Source organism: Bubalus bubalis, chromosome 21 (assembly GCF_019923935.1).
Source record: "Bubalus bubalis isolate 160015118507 breed Murrah chromosome 21, NDDB_SH_1, whole genome shotgun sequence".
In the NCBI taxonomy this organism is placed as follows: Eukaryota; Metazoa; Chordata; class Mammalia; order Artiodactyla; family Bovidae; genus Bubalus; species Bubalus bubalis.
This window is the reverse complement of record NC_059177.1, coordinates 46,134,788-46,154,857: the sequence shown is the minus strand read 5'-3', so window position 1 is coordinate 46,154,857 and position 20,070 is coordinate 46,134,788. Positions and strand designations below refer to the sequence as shown.

The 20,070-nt window shown below is 37.0% G+C and overlaps 1 protein-coding gene and 1 pseudogene across 3 annotated transcripts in view; one reads left to right on the top strand and one right to left on the bottom strand.

Moving 5' to 3' along the window:
• The window catches only part of CACNA2D3 (calcium voltage-gated channel auxiliary subunit alpha2delta 3), a 909,107-nt gene that overhangs the window by 578,495 nt on the left and 310,542 nt on the right, over positions 1–20,070 (top strand). The window lies entirely within an intron of this gene.
• On the bottom strand, positions 17,629–17,730 carry LOC112581286 (annotated as a pseudogene).

Here is a 20,070-nt window from a genome sequence, read left to right as displayed (position 1 = left end):
TACCTCTCAATCATTTGTACTTATTGTCATGAGGATGATGGTAAGCATTGGGTTATCACAAAGACTGTTAACTTAAAAAACCAAAACTCTTTAAAATAATTTTGGATTCACAAAAAAATGCATAAATAATGTTGAGTATTCCCATGTATGTTTTTCCAACTTCCTCTAGTGATATAATCTTACATAGGCATATATGACTGTGACTCAGATCATGAGCTCCTTATTGCACAATTCAGCCTTCAATTTAAGAAAGTAGGGAAAACCACTAGGCCATTCAGGTGACAAAGAGATTCACAGGATTAGATCTGGTAGACAGAGTACCTGAAGAACTACTGACAGAGGTTCATAACATTGTACAGGAGGCAGGGACCAAAACCATCCCTAAGAGTAACAAATGCAAGAAGGCAAAGTGGTTGACTGAGAGGTTTTACAAATAGCTGGGGAAAGATGAGATGTGAAAGGCAGGGGAAAAGGGAAAGACATACCCAACTGAATGCAGAATTCCAGAGAATAGCAAAGAGAGATGAGAAGGCCTTCTTAAATAATCAATGCAAAGAAATAAGGAAAATTATACTATAGGGAAAACTAGAGATCTCTTCAAGAAAACTGGAGAGATCAAGGGAACATTTCACACAAGGATTGGCATGATAAACGACAGAAACAGCAAGGACCTAACAGAAGCAGAAGAGACTAAGAAGAGGTAGCAAGAATACCCTGGAGAGCTATGCAAAAAGTGTCTTACTGACCTGGATAACCTTAACAGTGTGATAACTCACCTGGAGCCAGACATCCTGGATTGTGAAGTCAACTGGGCCTTAGGAAGCATCAGTACGAACAAAGCTAGTGCTGGTGATGGAAATCCAGCTGAGTTATTTCAGATCCTGAAAGATGCTGCTGTGAAAGTGCTACACTCAATATGCCAGCAAATTTGGAAAACTCAGCAGTGGCCACAGGACTGGAAGACATCAGTTTTCATTCCAGTCCCAAAGAAGTGCAATGCCAAAGAATTTTAAACTATCATACAGTTGCACTCATTTTGCATACTAGCAAGGTAATGCTCAAAATCCTCCAAGCTAGGCTTCAACAGTACGTGAAATGAGAGCTTCCAGGTGTACAAGCACCTGGAAGTACAAGTTTAGAAGAGGCAGAGGAACCAGAGATCAAATTGCCAATATCTGTTGGATCATAAGAAAGCAAGGGAATTCCAGAAAAACATCTACTTCTGTTTCATTGACTATGCTAAATTCTTTGACTATGTGAATCACAACAAACTTCAAGAGATTATGGGAATAACCAGACCATCTTATCTGCCTCCTGAGAAACCTGTATGTGAGTCAAGAAGCAACAGTTAGAAGCAGACATGGAACAACTTACTGGTTCAAAACGGGGAAAGCAATACAACAAGGCTGTAAATTGTCATCCTGTTTATGTAACTCCTGTGCAGACTACATCATGCAAAATGCCAGGCTGAGTGAATCACAAGCTGGAATCAAGATTGCCAGGAGAAATAACAACAACCTCCAATGTGGAGACTATAACAGTCTACTGGCAGAAAGTGAAGAGAGACTAAAGAGCCTCTTGCTAAGGGTGAAAGAAGAGAGTGAAAAAGCTGACTTAAAGCTCAGCATTCAAAAACCTGACATCATGGCATCCTGCCCCATCACTTCATGGCAAATAGAAGGCGAAAAAGTGGAAACAATGTCAGATTTTATTTTCTTTGGCTCCTAAATCACTGCAGATGGTGACTGCAGCCATGAAATTGAAAGACTTTTGTTCTTTGGAAGAAAAGCTATGTCAAACCTAGATAAGTGTATTAAAAAAGCAGAGACATTACTTTGCTGACAAAGGTCAAAGCTGTGTTTTTTCTACTGGTCGTGTACAGATGTGAGAGTTGGACCATAAAGAAGACTGAGTGCTGAAGTATTGATGGTTTTCAAATTGTGGTGCAGGAGAAGACTCTTGAAAGTCCCTTAGACTGCAAGGAGATCCAACCAGTCAATGCTAAAAAGAATCAACCCTGAATTTTCACTGAAGGGACTGATGCTGAAGCCCCAAAACTTTGGCCTACTGATACAAAGAGCCAACTCATTGGAAAAGACTTTGATGCTGGCAAAGACTGAAGGCAAATGGAGAAGAGGGCAGCAGAGAATGAGATGGTTAGATAACATCACTAACTGAATGGACATGAATTTGAGCAAACTCCAAGCAATAGTGAAGGACACAGAAGCTGGGCATGCTGCAGTCCATGGGGTCTCAGAGTTGGACACTGCTTAGCGACTGAACAGCAACAACAAAAGTCAGCTAACTTTTAAGACCTTGTCTATGGAATGTTTCAAAGTATCTATGATACGGTAAAAAAAGAAATGTGTTCAGTTCTGTGATTTTTTTTTTTTTTTTTTACCAAGTGACCCCTCCTATATGAATACTGTCAAGTTCAAGTAGAACCCACCAGCACCTTGCAAGCTTCCCTGGTCATGCCTTTGTCCAGTTACTCGGTCACCCCAATATAATTGCTTTTTCTGATTTCCATCACCATGGATGAATTTTACTAATTATTGAACTTTATATTAATGGAATTGTCTGGTATATACTCTTTTATGTTTGGCTTCTTTTGATCAAGGTTATGTCTAATATTCATCCAGGTTGCTGTGTGTGCCAGTAAGTACTTTGTTTTTATCATTGATGTGTTGTACTCTGTTTTTGGCTATATCATAGATTATTTTCTGTTTGGGGTGTTACAAATTATGTAGCTATAGAAATTATTCCACATGTCTTTTATGACATACCTGTGTATACATTTTTGTTGAAGATATACCTAGGAGTAGAATTGCTGCCTTATAAGATATATTATGTTCAGTTCAGTTCAGTTGCTCAATTGTGTCTGACTCTTTGTGACCCCATGAATTGCAGCATGCCAGGCCTCCCTGTCCAACACCAACTCCTGAGGTTTACCCAAACTCATGTCCATCAAGTTGGTGAGGCCATCCAGCCATCTCATCCTCTGTCATCCCCTTCTCCTCCTGCCCCCAATCCCTCCCAGCATCAGGGTCTTTTCCAATGACTCAACTCTTCGCATGAGGTGGCCAAAGTATTGGAGTTTCAGCTTCAATATCAGTTCTTCCAATGAACACCCAGGACTGATCTCCTTTAGGACTCTCAAGAGTCTTTTCCAACACCACAGTTCAAAAGCATCAATTCTTTAGTACTCAGCTTTCTTCACAGTCCAACTCTCACATCCATACATGACCACTGGAAAAACCATAGCCTTGACTAGATGGACCTTTGTTGGCAAAGTAATGTCTCTGCTTTTCCATATGCTATCTAGGTTGGTCATAACTTTCCTTCCAAGGAGTAAGTGTCTTTTAATTTCATGGCTGCAATCACCATCTGCAGTGATTTTGGAGCCCAGAAAAATAAAGTCTGCCACTGTTTCTACTGTTTCCCCATCTATTTCCGATGAAGTGATGGGACCAGATGCCATGATCTTAGTTTTCTGAATGTTGAGATTTAAGCCAAGTTTTTCCCTCTCCTCTTTCACTTCCATCAAGAGGCTCTTTAGTTCTTCTTCACTTTCTGCCATAAGAGTGGTGTTATTTGCATATCTGAATTTATTGATATTTCTCCCAGAAATCTTGATTCCAGCTGGTGCTTCTTCCAGCCCAGCATTTCTCATGATGTACTCTGCATAGAAGTTAAATAAGCAGGGTGACAACATACAGCCTTGATGTGCTCCTTTTCCTATTTGGAACCAGTCTGTTGTTCCATGTCCAGTTCTAACTGTTGCTTCCTGACCTGCATGCAAGTTTCTCAAGAGGCAGGTCAGGTGGTCTGGTATTCCCATCTCTTGAAGAACTTTCCACAGTTTATTGTGATCCACACAGTCAAAGGCTTTGGCATAGTCAATAAAGCAGAAATAGATGTTTTTATGGAACTCTCTTGCTTTTTCCATGATCCAGAGGATGTTGGCAGTTTGATCTCTGGTTCCTCTTCCTTTTCTAAAACCAGCTTGAACATCTGAAAGTTCATGGTTCACATATTGCTGAAGCCTGGCTTGGAGAATTTTGAGCATTACTAGGCATTAGTAGCGGAGAAGGCAATGGCACCCCACTCCAGTACTCTTGCCTGGAAAATCCCATGGACGGAGGAGCCTGGTAGGCTGCAGTCCATGGGGTCGCTAACAGTCTGACATGACTGAGCGACTTCACTTTCACTTTTCACTTTCATGCATTGGAGAAGGAAATGGCAACCCGCTCCAGTGTTCTTGCCTGGAGAATCCCAGCGACGGGGGAGCCTGGTGGGCTGCCGTCTCTGTGGTCGCACAGAGTCGGACATGACTGAAGCGACTTAGCATCAGCAGCAGCAGGCATTAGTAGATACTGCCAAGGAGCTTTTCACAGCGTTTGCAGCAATGGGATTTCTGTTTCCTCTCTGTCAACACTTGATATTCTAAATGTTTTTGTTTTTAACCATTCTGATGTGTGTGTGTGTATGTGATTTTAACTTGTATTTACATGATGACTAATATTAATGAGCTCTTCATATGTTTATTGTCTATTTGGATATCCTCATGTGAAGAACATTTTTTTGCCCATTTAAAAATTAGTCATTTTTTATTGATTGTTATAATAGTTCCTTATATATTCTAGATGCTAATCTTTTATTGGATGTATATACTGCAAGTGTCTTCTCCCACTCCATGTCTTCCTTTTTCTCTCTTATGATGCTATATTTTGGTAATGTTTACTATATCAGTCTTTTATTCTATGAATGATTGTTTTTAATGTACAATTTAAGACATTTTCCTGTGACAAAGATGGATGATATTCTCCATGTTCTCTTCTAGAAGCCTTATTATTATCTTTCATTATTACACTTTGTTAAGGTTCATCTAGCATTTGATTAAATTTATTCTTTCCCCATATATATAGTCAGTTGATCCAGCAACATTTATAAAATCACAGTTTTCCTCATTGTGTTGTAATAGCACTTTTTAAAAAGAAAGATATTTTTATTTTATGCTCTTGATCTGTTTATCTAAACTTCAGTTCAGTTCAGTCGCTCAGTTGTGTCCGACTCTTTGCGACCCCATGAATCGCAGCACACCAGGCCTCCCTGTCCATCACCATTTCCTGGAGTTCACTCAAACTCATGTCCATTGAGTTGGTGATGCCATCCAGCCATCTCATCCTCTGTCGTCCCCTTCTCCTGCCCCCAATCCCTCCCAGCATCAGAGTCTTTTCCAATGAGTCAACTCTTTGCATGAAGTGGCCAAGGTATTGAAGTTTCAGCTTTTAGCATCATTCCTTCCAAAGAACACCCAGGGCTGATCTCCTTTAGAATGGACTGGTTGGATCTCCTCGTAGTTAAACGTACATCAGTTCTACTCTGTTTTAATTACTTGAGCTTTATAAGTATTGTTATTTGATAATGTGAGTCCTCTAATATTATTTTGATTCTTCAAAATTGCCTTTTCTCTTGTTGTTTAGATTTCTGTAAAGCTTTTGGAATCAGTCTGTTGATTTCTAAAACTAATTTGCTTGAACTTTGGACTTGAGTATAAAAATCAACCAAAGGAGAACTGACACATCTTTAAATATTAAGTCTTCCAATCCATGTACTGGCTCCTTCCTTTCACTCAATTTTCTTTCCTTAATAGATTTGTCTTTTTTGTTGAGAGTCCTACACATATCTTTTTAAAATTTACCAACAGGTATTTGAGGGATTTGCTGCAATTATAAATTGATAATCGTTTAGAATATAGTGTTAATTTTTGTTTGCTAATATATGAAAGCAAAATAGTTTTTATATTGACCTTGTCTCCAGTGACTTAACTCAGTTCACCTATTAATAAACTCTAATTGTTAATAATCTGTATATCCTTTTTTATTTTCTGTGTGCAAAATCACTTTTGTTTAAATAATGACTTGTTTTATTTCTTCCCTTATAATCTGTATACTTTTCTTTTATTACCAGGCTAGGACCACCAGTATAATTGAAGGATAAGGATTAGTCGATGTGGTTTTCTATGATCTTAGGATAAACACTTTTAATGATTTTACCATTAAGTGTTATGTTGATGGTGATTTTTATACATATTCTCTTTAAGGTTAAGGAAGTGATATTCTGTTTGTGGCTTGGTAAGAACTTGGCTGAATGGTTGTTGAATTTTATCAAGTGCTTATTTTGCATCTATTGAAGTGATCATATTTTTTTCTTCTTTAGTTTTTTTGGTGCTGTGAATTACATTGTTCAGTTTTCAGCTGTTAAACTAAACTTGCTTTCATTGCATAAAAACAACTTTGTCATAATATGCTAAGTGTTTACATTTCACTGAATTTGATTTGCTATGATTTTAGGATCTTTGAGTCTTTGTTCAGGAAAGATACTTCTTTTTTTTTTTGTAATGCCGTTTCTTTTTTTGTAATGCCTTTTTTAGCTTTATGATAAGAGTATGCTGGCCTCAAATTGAGTTGGGCAGTATTTTTTTATTATTCTGTTCTCTGGAAGGATTTATCTAAGATTGTTATCTCTTCCTTAATTGTATGTAAGAATTCACCATTGAGGCCACAAGGAATTGTAGTTTAATTTGAAGATAGCTTTCTGTTGTTGTAGTTGTTATATATTCAGTGACTTTAATGTATGTGAGTCTTATTTATATTTTAAAATTTCTTTGTAGATCGGCTTTAGTAAGTTGTGCTTTTCAAGGGATGTGTCCATATCTCTAAGATTCTCTTTTTAGCTTAAAATTGTTTATAAAGTCCCTTTATTTTAAAAATATATAATAGATCTACAGACCTTTCCAATTTCTGTTCCTAATATGATGAACTGGTAATTTTCACTAATTTTCTCCCTAATCTATCTTGCTAAGGATTTAGTTTTATTGAATTTTCAGGAAGTAATTTTTGGCATGGTGCATCCATTTTCTGTGTCTTTGATTTCTATTATTTTATATTTCCTTCCTTTCTTTGGGTTATATTTGACATTTTTATAGGTTGTTAAAGTGCAACATTAGATCACTGATTTTTTAACTTTCCTATTTTTTTGTTAAATTCATTTAGGATTATCAATTTACTTTTAGTTGCTTTAGTAATGTCCTGCATGCTTTTAAATATCATATTTTAATTATTATTAATTAAAAAATTGTCTAATTTTTTATTGTAGCTCTTCTTTGTCCCAGGGAATATTTAAAGTATATTTAATCTTGAGGTAATTTGGATTCCAAATTTTCTAGTTAATATTTTATGATTTTTAGCCTATCCCACTGAGATATTGAATTACTTCTCTATGATTTCTATTCTTTCAAGTTCATCTAGAATTATTTTGTAGACAAGCATATGATGTGTTTTTGTCAGTAATCCTTGAGTACTTGTAAACAAAATGCATTCTGCACTTGGTGGATACAGTGTTCTACATGTCAATTAGATCAAATTGACTAATAGTAATTTTCAGATACTCTTGGTCTCTACTTCTTATTTTGTTTCCTTATTTTATCAGTTACAGGGAGTTGTGTCAAAATGCCCCGCTGTGATGTTGTATTTCTCTTTTTCTCCTTTTAATTTAGTCAGTTTTTATATATTGTTAGGTCTTTCCTATTTTTGGTATACATATTTCAGGTTGGCATTTTTCCTGTTGAATTAACCTTTTTATTGTTATATCTATTAAAGACATATAGTATTATTTATAATTACAGTGTGCTTACAAGATTTGAAAGTAAAGAGATAAGGCAAAAGGTACTAAAATATAGTCAGTATTCAATGTAATTATTAATATATTTGAGCTCACCTATCATGATGCTCTTTGCCCCACCTATTCTTTGTTGTTTTTTTTTTTTTCCCTTTAGTTGATTAATCTGAAAAAAAAAAAAAAAAAACGGCAAAAATGTTTCATTACCCAATTTTCTTCTGTATTAGCTTGCTAGTAGTAAATTATTGTATTATATATTGGAGTTGTTACCCTAGAGATTAAGACACTTTTCCTTAATTTATTATAATCTACCTTAAATTATTACTTCTTTCCTGTTTCATATAATGCACATGCCTTCAAACAGTTTAGCTCCATTTAACCTCTCATGTCCTTCATGTTATTTTAACCCCAAACCATGATTATTGTAATGTTAATCAGATAGTATTTACTTTGATTTACTCATACAGTTTTTCTTCTTCTATTATTAATATAATTCCTTCCTGAATTATCATGCTTTCTATTGGGATAATTTTCCTTTTGCCTAAAGTATTTCTTTGAATTCTGCTAATAACAAATTTTCTGAAAGTGTTTTGAATTTTTTTTTTTTTTGAAGATTTTAAATTTTATTTTATTTTTATACTTTACATAATCTGCCACAGGTATACATGTGTTCCCCATCCTGAACCCTCCTCCCTCCTCCCTTCCCATTCCATCCCTCTGGGTCGTCCCAGTGCACCCGCCCCAAGCATCCAGTATCGTGCATCGAACCTGGACTGGCAACTCATTTCATACATGATATTTTACATGTTTCAATGCCATTCTCCCAAATCTTCCCACCCTCTCCCTCTCCCACAGAGTCCATAAGACTGTTCTATACATCAGTGTCTCTTTTGCTGTCTCGTACACAGGGTTATTGTTACCATCTTTCTAAATTCCATATATATGCGTTAGTATACTGTATTGGTATTTTTCTTTCTTGCTTACTTCACTCTGTATAATAGGCTCCAGTTTCATCCACCTCATTAGAACTGATTCAAATGTATTCTTTTTAATGGCTGAATAATACTCCATTGTGTATATGTACCACATATTATTTCATTTTATTTTTTAAACTTTACATAATTGTATTAGTTTTGCCAAATATCAAAATGAATCCGCCACAGGTATACATGTGTTCCCCATCCTGAAGCCTCCTCCCTTGTTTTGATTTTATTGTCATTTTAAAGGATACTTCTCCTCAACATTGAAATTCCAGTTTGATACTTAGGTTCTTTCAGCCCTTTAAAGATGTGTCCTGTTGTCTCTGCCCTTTATTTCTATTGAAAAGACAGTGGTCAGTTTAATTATTGTTCCTTAGAGAGTAGTGTCTTTTTTTTTCCTTTATCTGACTTAAAGATATTTATCTTTAGTTTTTACAGTTTTCATTATGATATGTCCTTAAGCATGTTTTTATTTTGTATTCGTTCCACTTGCTGTGCACATATATTCTTGAATCTGTGGCTGGATGTGTATCATCAGTTTTATAAAACGTTTGTCTTATTTTCTTTTCAAATATTGTCAGTGCCCCATTCCTTCTCTTAATTTATTTGACATCCCAATTATATCAGACCTTTTGACCAGATCATATATCTATTTTTTACTTTTTCTTTATTTTTCATCATCTTCTTCTCTGTAGTTCAGTCTGGGTATTTTCTGTTTATTTATTTTCCAGTTCTTTAATCGTTTCTTGTACAGTGTCTGTCTTCTATTAATCCCATATGTTGCATTCTTAATTTCAGCCACTGTTTTCAGTTCTAGGGATTCCATTTGATTCTTTTTAATGCTTCATCTTTTCATTTATTTAATATTTAATATTTTTGTTTTTTAGTCACTAAGTTGTGTCTGACTCTTTATGACCCCATGGATTGTAGCCTGCCAGGCTCCTGTGTCCATTGAATTTCCCAGGCAAGAATACTGGGATGGGTTGCCATTTCCTTCTCCAGAAAATCTTCCCAACCCGAGGATCAAACCCATGTCTGTGGCATTACAGGCAGATTCTTTACCACTGAGCCACCTGGGAAGCCCGATGTTTGCTATTAGTCATTGGTATTTTTGAGTCCATGCCTGATAACTATAGTATCTAGATCACCTATAAGTCTATTTTTCCCTCCATTTTTAGTTATTTGATTCTGTTTCTTGAATTGCCTAGCCATTTTTGATTGTTTGCCTGATAGTGTATATGAAAAGTTTTTGAGGCTTTGAAGACTCTTCCTTTTGGGCGGAATAAATTATTTGGCAGGCAGATAGAATGCAGGCTGAGTGCCTTCAACCAATTACAACTTGTTTATTTATGATTTGTCTTTACTTTGGAGAAATAGCTTTTTCAGAGGTTTTATCTGCAAGTCTGTGCTTTCTACCTCCTGCTGAACCCTTAACTTCAATTTTTTATTTCCTAGCATTTTGCAGCTTCAAAATTCTCTACTTAATGTTTCAATCTCTTTTCAGCTCTTTTTTGCTTAGTTTCATGGAGTCTTATCTAACACATGCACAGTTTAGGAATTAGCAGATGCTTTGTTATGCTCAGTCATTCCATAGTGTCCTACTCTTTGCAATCCCATGGACTGTAGCCCACCAAACTCCTCTGTCCATGGGATTTCCAGACCAAGAATATTATAGTGAGTTGCCATTTCCTGCTCCAGCAAGTGCTTTAATTCAGGAGAAATTTCCTGCTGAATATGTAATTACTTCTCTAGGGTCTCCTTTTCTTTGGGGTTTTTTCCCTTATGTTATGACTTTCTTTGTAGTGTTAATCGCTCAGTCATGTCCGACTCTTTGTGACCCCATGGACTGTAGCCCTCAGACTCCTGTGTCCATGGAATTCTCCAGGCAAGAATCCTGAAGTGGGTAGCCATTTTCCTCTCCAGGGAATCTTCCCAACCTAGGGATTGAACCTGGGTTTTCTGCATTGCAGGCAGGTTTTTTACTATCTGAGCCACTGCTGCTGCTGCTGCGGCTAAGTCGCTTCAGTCGTGTCCGACTCTCTGCGACCCCATAGACGGCAGCCCACCAGGCTCCCCGTCCCTGGGATTCTCCAGGCAAGAACACTGGAGTGGGTTGCCGTTTCCTTCTCCAGTGCATGAAAGTGAAAAGTGAAAGGGAAGTCGCTCAGTCCTGTCTGACTCTTAGCGACCCCTTGGAATGCAGCCTACCAGGCTCCCCTGCAGCCTACCAGTTTTCTCCATCCATAGGATTTTCCAGGCAAGAGTACTGCAGTGAGTTGCCATTGCCTTCTCCGTCTGAGCCACTAGGGAAGCCCAAGAATATTGGAATAGCTTATCCCTTCTCCAGGGGATCTTCCTGACTCAGAAATTGAACCGGGGTCTCCTGCATTGCAGGCGGAGTCTTTACCACTGAGCTGCCAGGGCAGCTCGAAGTGTTAGTCACTCAGTCGTATCCAACTCTTTGTGACTCCATGGACTGTAGTCTGCCAGGCTTCTCTGTCCATGGGATTCTCCAGGCAAGAATACTTGAGTGGGTTGTCATGCCCTCCTTCAGGGTATCTTCCAGACCCAGTGATCAAACCTGGGTCTCCTGCATTACAGGCACATTCTTTACCATCTGAGCCACCAGGGAAGCTCAAAAAGAGAGACTTCCCTGATCTGGAAATGAATCTGGGACACGGTGGTGAAAGCGCTGAATCCTAGCCACTAGACCGGAACACAGTTTTGCTTGGTGAGGCTGCCCCTAACTCTGGGTTTCTCTTTTCTGTTTGGCTTACATGCCCTGCTCCCTGAATTGGGAAATACCATGATGAAAGAAATGGCAGTGAATATAGAACTTTGCTCCATGTAGTTCTCTTCACTCTAGGATCTAGTACATTCAAGTCCTTGTTTCCACCTGTTTTTCTCTGATGTCTCCAAATGTTTGTTTGTAATTTAGCCTATCTTAGTAGATGTTCTCAGGGTTAGGATTCATCTTACAGTAGCTAGTTTATCATAGAAATAGATATTTCTAGAAATAGAATTTCCCCAGTTAACACTTTCTTTTTAATTTAAAAGTTGTAAAAGTTCTTTCATTCATGAAGCTGTACTCAATCTACTATTGGTATTTGATTATGTACAGAGTTACAAAGTAGTCGTGAGTGTACAGATGCAGCTTTCTTGATGAAATGATCAGCATAGAGACACCTGCTCCTTCAATTCATATTTTATTGGTAGGAATATTACCTTTATCTCAATACAGTCCTGAATTACTTCTTCCTAAAATATGAAGTTCTATGAATGCTAATCTTAAAGGTGCTCTGCGTCTTTAAAATTAATAGAAGCTTCATAGAAGCTTTATTTTTTTTTAACTGTGTGTAGGCAGCTTAGGAAAGCTTTAAAAGCCCCATTTTTCACTTGAAAACAAATTTGCTTCATAGTCTTAGCATATTAAACACAGACCAGGACTTCCCTGATGGTCCGGTGGCTAAGACTCCCTGCTGTCAATGTGGTGGGCCTGGGTTCGATCCCTGATCAGGGAACTAGATCCCACATGCCACAACTCAGTTCGTGTGCTGCAACTAAAGATTGGCACAGCCAAATTAACAAAAAACAAATGTTAAAAAAAATGTGTAGACCAGCATCTTTCACACTTATGCATTCAGGTTTGCTATTCTAGATGTTGAGAGTAAGTAATGAACAACGTCCTTTGGGGGGATTGAAATTTGAAATGTCCTGTGAAATCCACACTAGGAGCACCATCATGGAACACATTTGTAGAACACTGTGTTAGACTAGTTTCTGTGGACATCTTGTTGACCTTATTTCTGCTTCCCGTGGTTACTGACTATTTTCAAAGGCTAGCAGGAACATGTAGATATGAAAGAGTGTATAATAGCTATGGTTATTTTGGAGTGTTTTGTTTCCTCCAAGGAATATATCAGATTGAAACAGTATATATAACTTAGCACAGTGAGTCTGACTCTTAGCTATGCACTGTCACACTTTTTAACAAGCATTGCTGCATTACTGAAATAAAGTTAATATAAGTTCTATTTAAACACATCTTTTGGTTTGATTTTCTAAGTTGAAACTGTCAAGAGATCAAATAACAGTGTCATTATATCAAAAGATAGGGAACTCTGCTTTAAACACTATCAGTGCATTTGATCTATCATATAGAACTAAGTTGGCAATTATCCTAAGAGTCAAATCAGCAAAAAAGTAAAGAATCTGAAGAGTCAAATTAGTGAGTGCACGTAAATCTGTCCTGTGGTTTTATGTAGCTATACATCTATATGACTGCATATATAGACATACATACACCTGGGTATACATACTTTGTTTTCACATTCCTAGACTGGCTCTTATATAATTAGGAAAGATACACCTTTTGTCAAGTCATACTGCTTTTTGAAATGGACACATAGAATTTCTGACATTAATACTATCCATTGTTTTCTTCCTGTTATCAGTGTGGATAAATGACACTTGATTTTGTCTTTCTAATTTAGCAAGTTTGCCTGACCGCATATATCAGATCCATTTATTAAGACTCTATGTAACCCCCAAAGTTATTGAGGACTGCTTTTGTGTTTATGCTGTAAGTTGTCAAAGGCAAGATAGAAATGTAAATATGCTTTTTTATGTCACAGACATGACTCCTCTGCTCTTTCTTCAGGGTCACACTGTGTGTGCTGACTTTGCATTTCATCTAGAACTTGTCCAGGGCTCATAGTGGCCCTAGAAGAATCAGAAGTGTCACGCTGAGAGTAACAATGAAGGATTTTAGAAAATCCTGTCTTTTGATGGGGAGTGTGACTTGTATCCTAAGGAAATAACTGCAAAACCCACATCTCCAAATTTTTTGGTGCAAGATCCAGAACTCTGTGACTGTAAAAATGGCCAAGTCCTTAGATTATAGATGAGGCAGAACTATAAAGGCAGGTGATGTCTTCTGTGGAGACACTCATGTATATAGGCAAACATTTTAGTATAAGCAAAAGTCTATGTGGCAATGGCATGGATCAAAACATTGCTGTGTAATTGCAGCTGACTTTGTATTGGGTTCTTTCAGTGTCAAGGCTCTTTCTTTTTCCTTCTGAAAGCAGCATTTTCTGTCTTATCTTCATTTAGGTCTATATTTCCTTAATCATCTTCAAGTGTTTTTCAGTTAATGTTCAAATGTCCCCATTCTGTTTTTCAAATCTCATTTGTTGCCATTTTCTCTTACATAGAGAGGAAGTATTATGTTTAGGCTACGTATTTAAGGGTGAAAAGTGTTTATAGAATCTTCATCTGTTTCCTCTGAGCCTGATCTATTTGATGACATCATTCTGTAATTTTACATGATTTGGACAATGCAAAGTGCATAGGTGGAATGTTCAGGACAGTAAACAGAACGTGTTTTTGTCATTAGCCAGAGAACCCAGGCTATAGCTTGTAATTCTTTTTCAAAAAATACACTTACAAAGGCAGGTGATGTCTAAATCCAACCAGAGAACATGGTCATAACTGATACATTTTTCTGTGGGGTGTTTCATTACACTGAATGCTGTGTATGGTTCAAACATGGATCTGGATGGAGGTTCAGTCTTTGAACACTGTGTTAACAGTTTTGATCTGGACTAGGTCATTGATAATATCAACGATCAGGGGTTTTGGAGACATTTGAATAAAATCTCTTAGTGTTTGGAATTTTGAGACAGTGATAGATGGTCATATTAATTTCATGTTAACAAGTGATGAATATATACACGGGTCACTTCCTCTCATTCTTTGTTCTTATTTTTTATTGCTCTCCCATGATGTCACATTTTTTTTCTAAATTGGTTATTCAGGGGCCTACTTAAAACTGCCCAAATGACTGAGGACTTCAGTTTGAAATACTTTTCATAGCGGCAGTTGGGGCATCATTTCCTATGACCTCCATGTCTTGGTCATCTGAGTTTTGTTTGACCCATTAAATAATAAAGAGGTCAGAGCATAGAAGAGAGAATCTTACTGAAGATTTATGAAATGTCAAAGTTGAACAAATGTATGATCTGTTTAATTTCAGTAAGAATAAAAGCTTGAACTGACTGGTATGAAAACATCAAGGGAAGTAAAACTTTTTAGAACTTCCAGAAGTGGGGACTCACTGGTTCTCCCACTGTAATGCTTAGGGACTCTTCCTGGTGGGAAAGTATCATCTGGTGAAAACTTCCTGTTTCTGTCATACTGTGTGGCACCCTTGCACCTTGAGGGTCCTGGTCCAATACAAGAGTTAATCCAAGTGCTGAACACTGTTTAGCTGTCTCAGGACATTTGTTTTCTGTTCATGGATTTAGTAATTTTAATGTAAATAGGCACCCCAGCAGCTGTGTCCCCTTAAGCATATTTTATTTAGCAGCTGAGTTATCCATGTCACTTGGCAGCTATAGATTTTCAGTTTTTCCTTGTGCCAAGAGGGCAGCTGGAATAATTTGAGTACTCATTAATTTGGGAGAAATATGAGCTGTGTACTGCAGACAACATGAGTCTTCTGTATGGTGCTGTACCAGGATAAGCAGATCAGAGTAGAAGCAATTTGCCCTATCCCAAAGGGGCCCTAGGATTTTAATAAGCTGGTTATGAAAATTCTATTTCTTTGCAATTTGAAGCATCTAATTAGAGCCCGTAATTTCTCTCTTAAAACGAGAGTGGATGAAGGTTAACGTTAGGCCTCCCGGGTCCTTTCACATTCATTTACAGAGAGAAATCAGGTAACAGTTGTAGCTAATTAGAACAGGGAATTAAATATTTAGTCCATCTTGATTTAACTTGGAGAACACATGCATGATTTTGGGGTATGGAAAATGATAAAGAGAAGTGAAATTTAATTTTTAATCAAAGATAAACTTAAAGGCAGTATAATAATTTTAACACTGATGATCCTAACCCGACAGCCAGAGTGGCAATTGCTTCTAGCCATCTGAACTGTCAAGATAAAGGAAGATGATGTCGATTTAATTTCATCACTCAACATGTTTCTCAAGTTCAAACAACTGGGATTTATGCCATCTGCGTAAAGTACAAAGAATTCCATGATTTCTATCATATCAGTGACATAACAAAACCACCTTTTGGGTGTTTCAGAATTTGGATTTTGAGTTTGAGTGAGTGTGTGTTTGGTAACCATCCTAAGGAGATATATCATTCATAGGCATTTCTTTTAAGAAAGGACACTTGTCTAATAAAATTGCTCCCTGAGAGGAATCTATGAGGCAGGACCCCTGTGGAAATGGGACTGCATTATGTGGAATAAAGTCTGACTTTGCCATAAACTGATACTGAAACTCCTACATGCTGAAGACAATAAGTCATTCTTCTCTTGTCATAACCTGATCCAAATTATCTTCCTAAAGTTAGATTCAATTAAGTCAGGACATGCATATCTAAAAGAAATCCCTCAGATCCAATCCCATGATTGATCTTTTCTCCAGGGCCTGACACAAGGGCAAAGCATCTTCAGAGTGCACTCCGTTCATAGGATAGCTCCCAGGACTCCTGTAACTTACCCAGAAGCAGGCTGTTAGGATGCCAGAATACTGTGAAAGGGTGACCGTGAGGGGAAATGATGAGAAGTCTTTGAAAAATAGAAAGATTCCAAAGAGTAACTCTATGGCAGCAATTCTCTAACTTTTTTAGGGAGGTGATTTATCATGGCTGGTGAATCCCATCACAACTGCGGTTATTTCATCTGGGTGATGCTTGAAACATCTTTGCAGATTTGTGTAAAATAAATGGCAGCTCTCAAAGACCATCTTACTTTGCTACATTGGCTTCCAGTTGCCAGTTATTATAAAATGGTTTCTGATGGCAATAATCCTTTGAAAATCGCCTGTTATTGGGGATAATAGCTGGTTGTCAGAGCATTAACCACTCTCGACTTCTCTTTGGGCTATTACATAACAAAAGAATGAACTGGTGGTGAGTCTGCCAGGTGTATTAAATTATATCATGCATTATAGAAGTTCTGTGATGGGGATTAGCATCCAGAAAAGACCATCAGACATTGCCAAACTCATTATCTGCTGAGGCAGGAGTCTGGCCTCAGGCCTGGGCATACAAGGCTTGGGTTGTAACTATTATAAGCCACTGGGTCCATTCCTTCTCTGCCCTAGTACGGAGATGGACAAATAGCCCACCAGTATTTCTTCTCTGTTTTCCACATCTAAAGAAAATTGAAGTATACTGCTTTAACCATGGTCAGCTTCACAGCTGTATTGGCTTATTTATTCATTTGTCTGGTTTCTTAATGGCAGGTATACCTACTGGGCAGTCTTCAGTAGTCATAGAATTTGGTGGACCCTCCCAACACCTCTTGGGATTCTAGGTTTTGTTCTCTAGTTCCCTTAGAACAAGAAATGTAGATGGTGGGCATGATGTCTGGGAGGCTCTGCTACAGTGACTCAGGCACTTACAGTTTCCAAAAGGGAGAACCATCGAATGAAACGATGGTTGAATATCCATGGAAATAAGCTTTCGGCTGCAAATATTCACACAAATCAGGGCTTGCCTGTTCTCAACAGCTCTGGATGATCCTTCAAGTAGCCATTGGCCCAGACTGTTTCTGATGACCTGTGGAATGGTGCTGCTTCCAATATTCAGTGGAACATACTTATGAGACCTATTTCATAACATTTCATCTCTAACATGTAAGCCCTCAACTGTGCATTTTCCTACCTGAGTGTCATCTGTATAAAGTCAGGTCTTGTGTTAACATTGAACCCCTAGTGCCTCCTATAAAGCCTGATGTATAGTATATGCTATGTAAATATCTGCTGAATGAAAATGAATGGAAATTTCTGATTATCTTTTACTGAAAAATATTTTCTTTTTAACAAAAGTATTATATATTTACTGTAGAAAATTTGTTAAAAAAAAAAAAAAGCAGTTAATAGGAAAGAAGTATCACTGGTATTAGATCCTTTTTGCATGCATCTTTCCATTATTTTTTTCTATGTATGTGTACTTTTAATTTTTTTTTGATTGGATAAGACTGTCCATGGCATTTTGATAAGAACAGATACTACACTGGATCTTAGCCATAAAGCCGAGAAGCTATGTCCATGGCATTTTGGAACCTATTTTGTCTGTTTAGTGATGTCTTTTCAAGTCAGTAAGTGATCAACTTTACCATTATTTGTAATGGCTTCATTAAAGTCACTGAGTGAACATACTACAACCCCCTTCTGTGGGCACGTTTAGATTATAATTTTTCTCTAGTATGAACAGTGTTTTCCAATAATATGTTCTCTAATGAACATATGTCCTTTATGGAAAATCTTTGCTTCACTCTCTGATGGTGTCCTTGGGCAACATGGAGAGATAAACAAAGATGATATCCAACATATTAAAGCTTCTGAAAAGACAAATTAATTTGGTGGATAGAAAGGAAGGCAAATCATGCTTTCATGGAATATAAGGCATCTACATTTTTTCTAAAATTGAAAGGACAACATTATCTTACTGAAATCATCAGTGGCTAAATGTTTAGATGCCATGGAATTTGGATTGTTACATTGGTTCTATCTGAACATTTTAGCAAAAAAAAAAAAAAAAAAATTCAACTTGGTGGTAAAAAAATAATTCCTAGAAATGATTTCCAAGAAATGGAATTGCCATGTCAAAGGTCATGTGCATTTCACATATTTGAAACATATGGCCAAGTTATTTTCAGGAAGCTATAACAATTTATATTCCCACCAGTGGAAAGACTATTTCCTAATATTTTTATTGTCATTAACAAATCATTTCCAATTTAATAGCAAACCCCCCCAAAATAACACCTCAAAACTCTTATTTTTATTTTAATTTATATTTGTATTTATGCATAAAAGTAGGGTTGGACATTTTGATCTGTTTTTTGTTTTGTTGCCATGAGTATTCCTCTTCTGTGATCTGGCAGTTCATGTCCTTTGCTAGTGTTCTCATATCACAGTGTTGCAGTTAAGAAAATGAGCTTTGGAGTCCCACATACCTTAAAAGGGTCCAATAGCTTTCACTTAACTGCTATGTGACCTGGAACATGTTCCTACCCTTTCTAGGCCTCAGTTTGCTTATCTGTTGAATGAGAATAATGCTGGTGCCCTCCCATTGCAGTCCTGCTATGTATGGTATCTGGCAAAGGGCCAGTGCTCAGCATCCTCAAGGTTTAGTTCATCAGTACTCATTTAATCCCTCTATTTCTCTTGGCATATTCCTACTCCATATGCCATGATGGATTATCCCCATTTAACCTATGCTTATATCTTTTAATTGCCTGCAGTAACCACATTAATTCATTTATCTGACAAATATTTAGGGGTATCTGCTATGGGTCAGGTGCTAGATTAGAAGTTCAGCAATAGTGAACAAAACACATTGTTATTTTCATCATGAAACTTATACTTCTGTGTATGTGTGTAGGGAACAGAACATAGCTAAGTAACAGAAAAATAAAATAACTGTAATTGCACCAAATACTATGCAGAAAATCAATAGGGACTGACATATAATAAAAGGGGGGCTTATTTTAGATAACGTTAAGAGGGAGAGACTTTCAGGGGTAAAAGTTTTATGGTAAGACATCTATTAGAATTGTTATTATTAGAAAGATAGATAACAAGTGTTGGCAGAGGTAGAGGTGTGGATAAAAGGAGCATTGTTGGTTGGAATGTAAATTAGTGGAGTTACGCTAATGGAAAACAGCATGATTTTCAAAAAATCAAAAGTACACTACCATGTAATTCAGTAATCTGGCAATAGATACCCACTTCTGAAGGAATGAATTTTTCTGAAGGAAATGAAATCATTATCTTGAAGAGACAGCTGCATCACCATGTTCATCGCAGCATCATTCACAATAGCCAAGACATAGTAACAACCCATGTCCATCTATATATGAATGGAAATATCATGTATATATATATATTATGTAAGTACTATACTTACATGTATATATGAGTAGTATACTTACATGAGTAAGTATACTTACATGAGTAGTATACTTACATGATATATATACATGATATATATATATTAATATATGTAACACAGTCATAAGAAAGGAAATTCTGCCATTTGTGACATGGATGGACCTTGAGAGTATAATGATAAGTAAAACAATTTGGAGAGAGTAAGACAAGTACTACATGATCTTACTTATATCTGGAATCTGAAAACAACAAAACAAAAACAAAGCTTATATAAACATGAATGGTGTTGCCAGGGGCTGTGGAGAGAGGTGTGTGGGGAATGGGGAAGAGCTTGTCAAAGACTGCAGAGTTAGTTACAATATAAATGAGTTCTGGGAATTTTATTTAGAGCATGGTGACTATAGTTAATAGCTATGGTATCAAATACTTGAAAGTTGCACAGAGTAAATCATAAATGTCTCACTAGGAAAAGAAAGTAGTAATTGTGT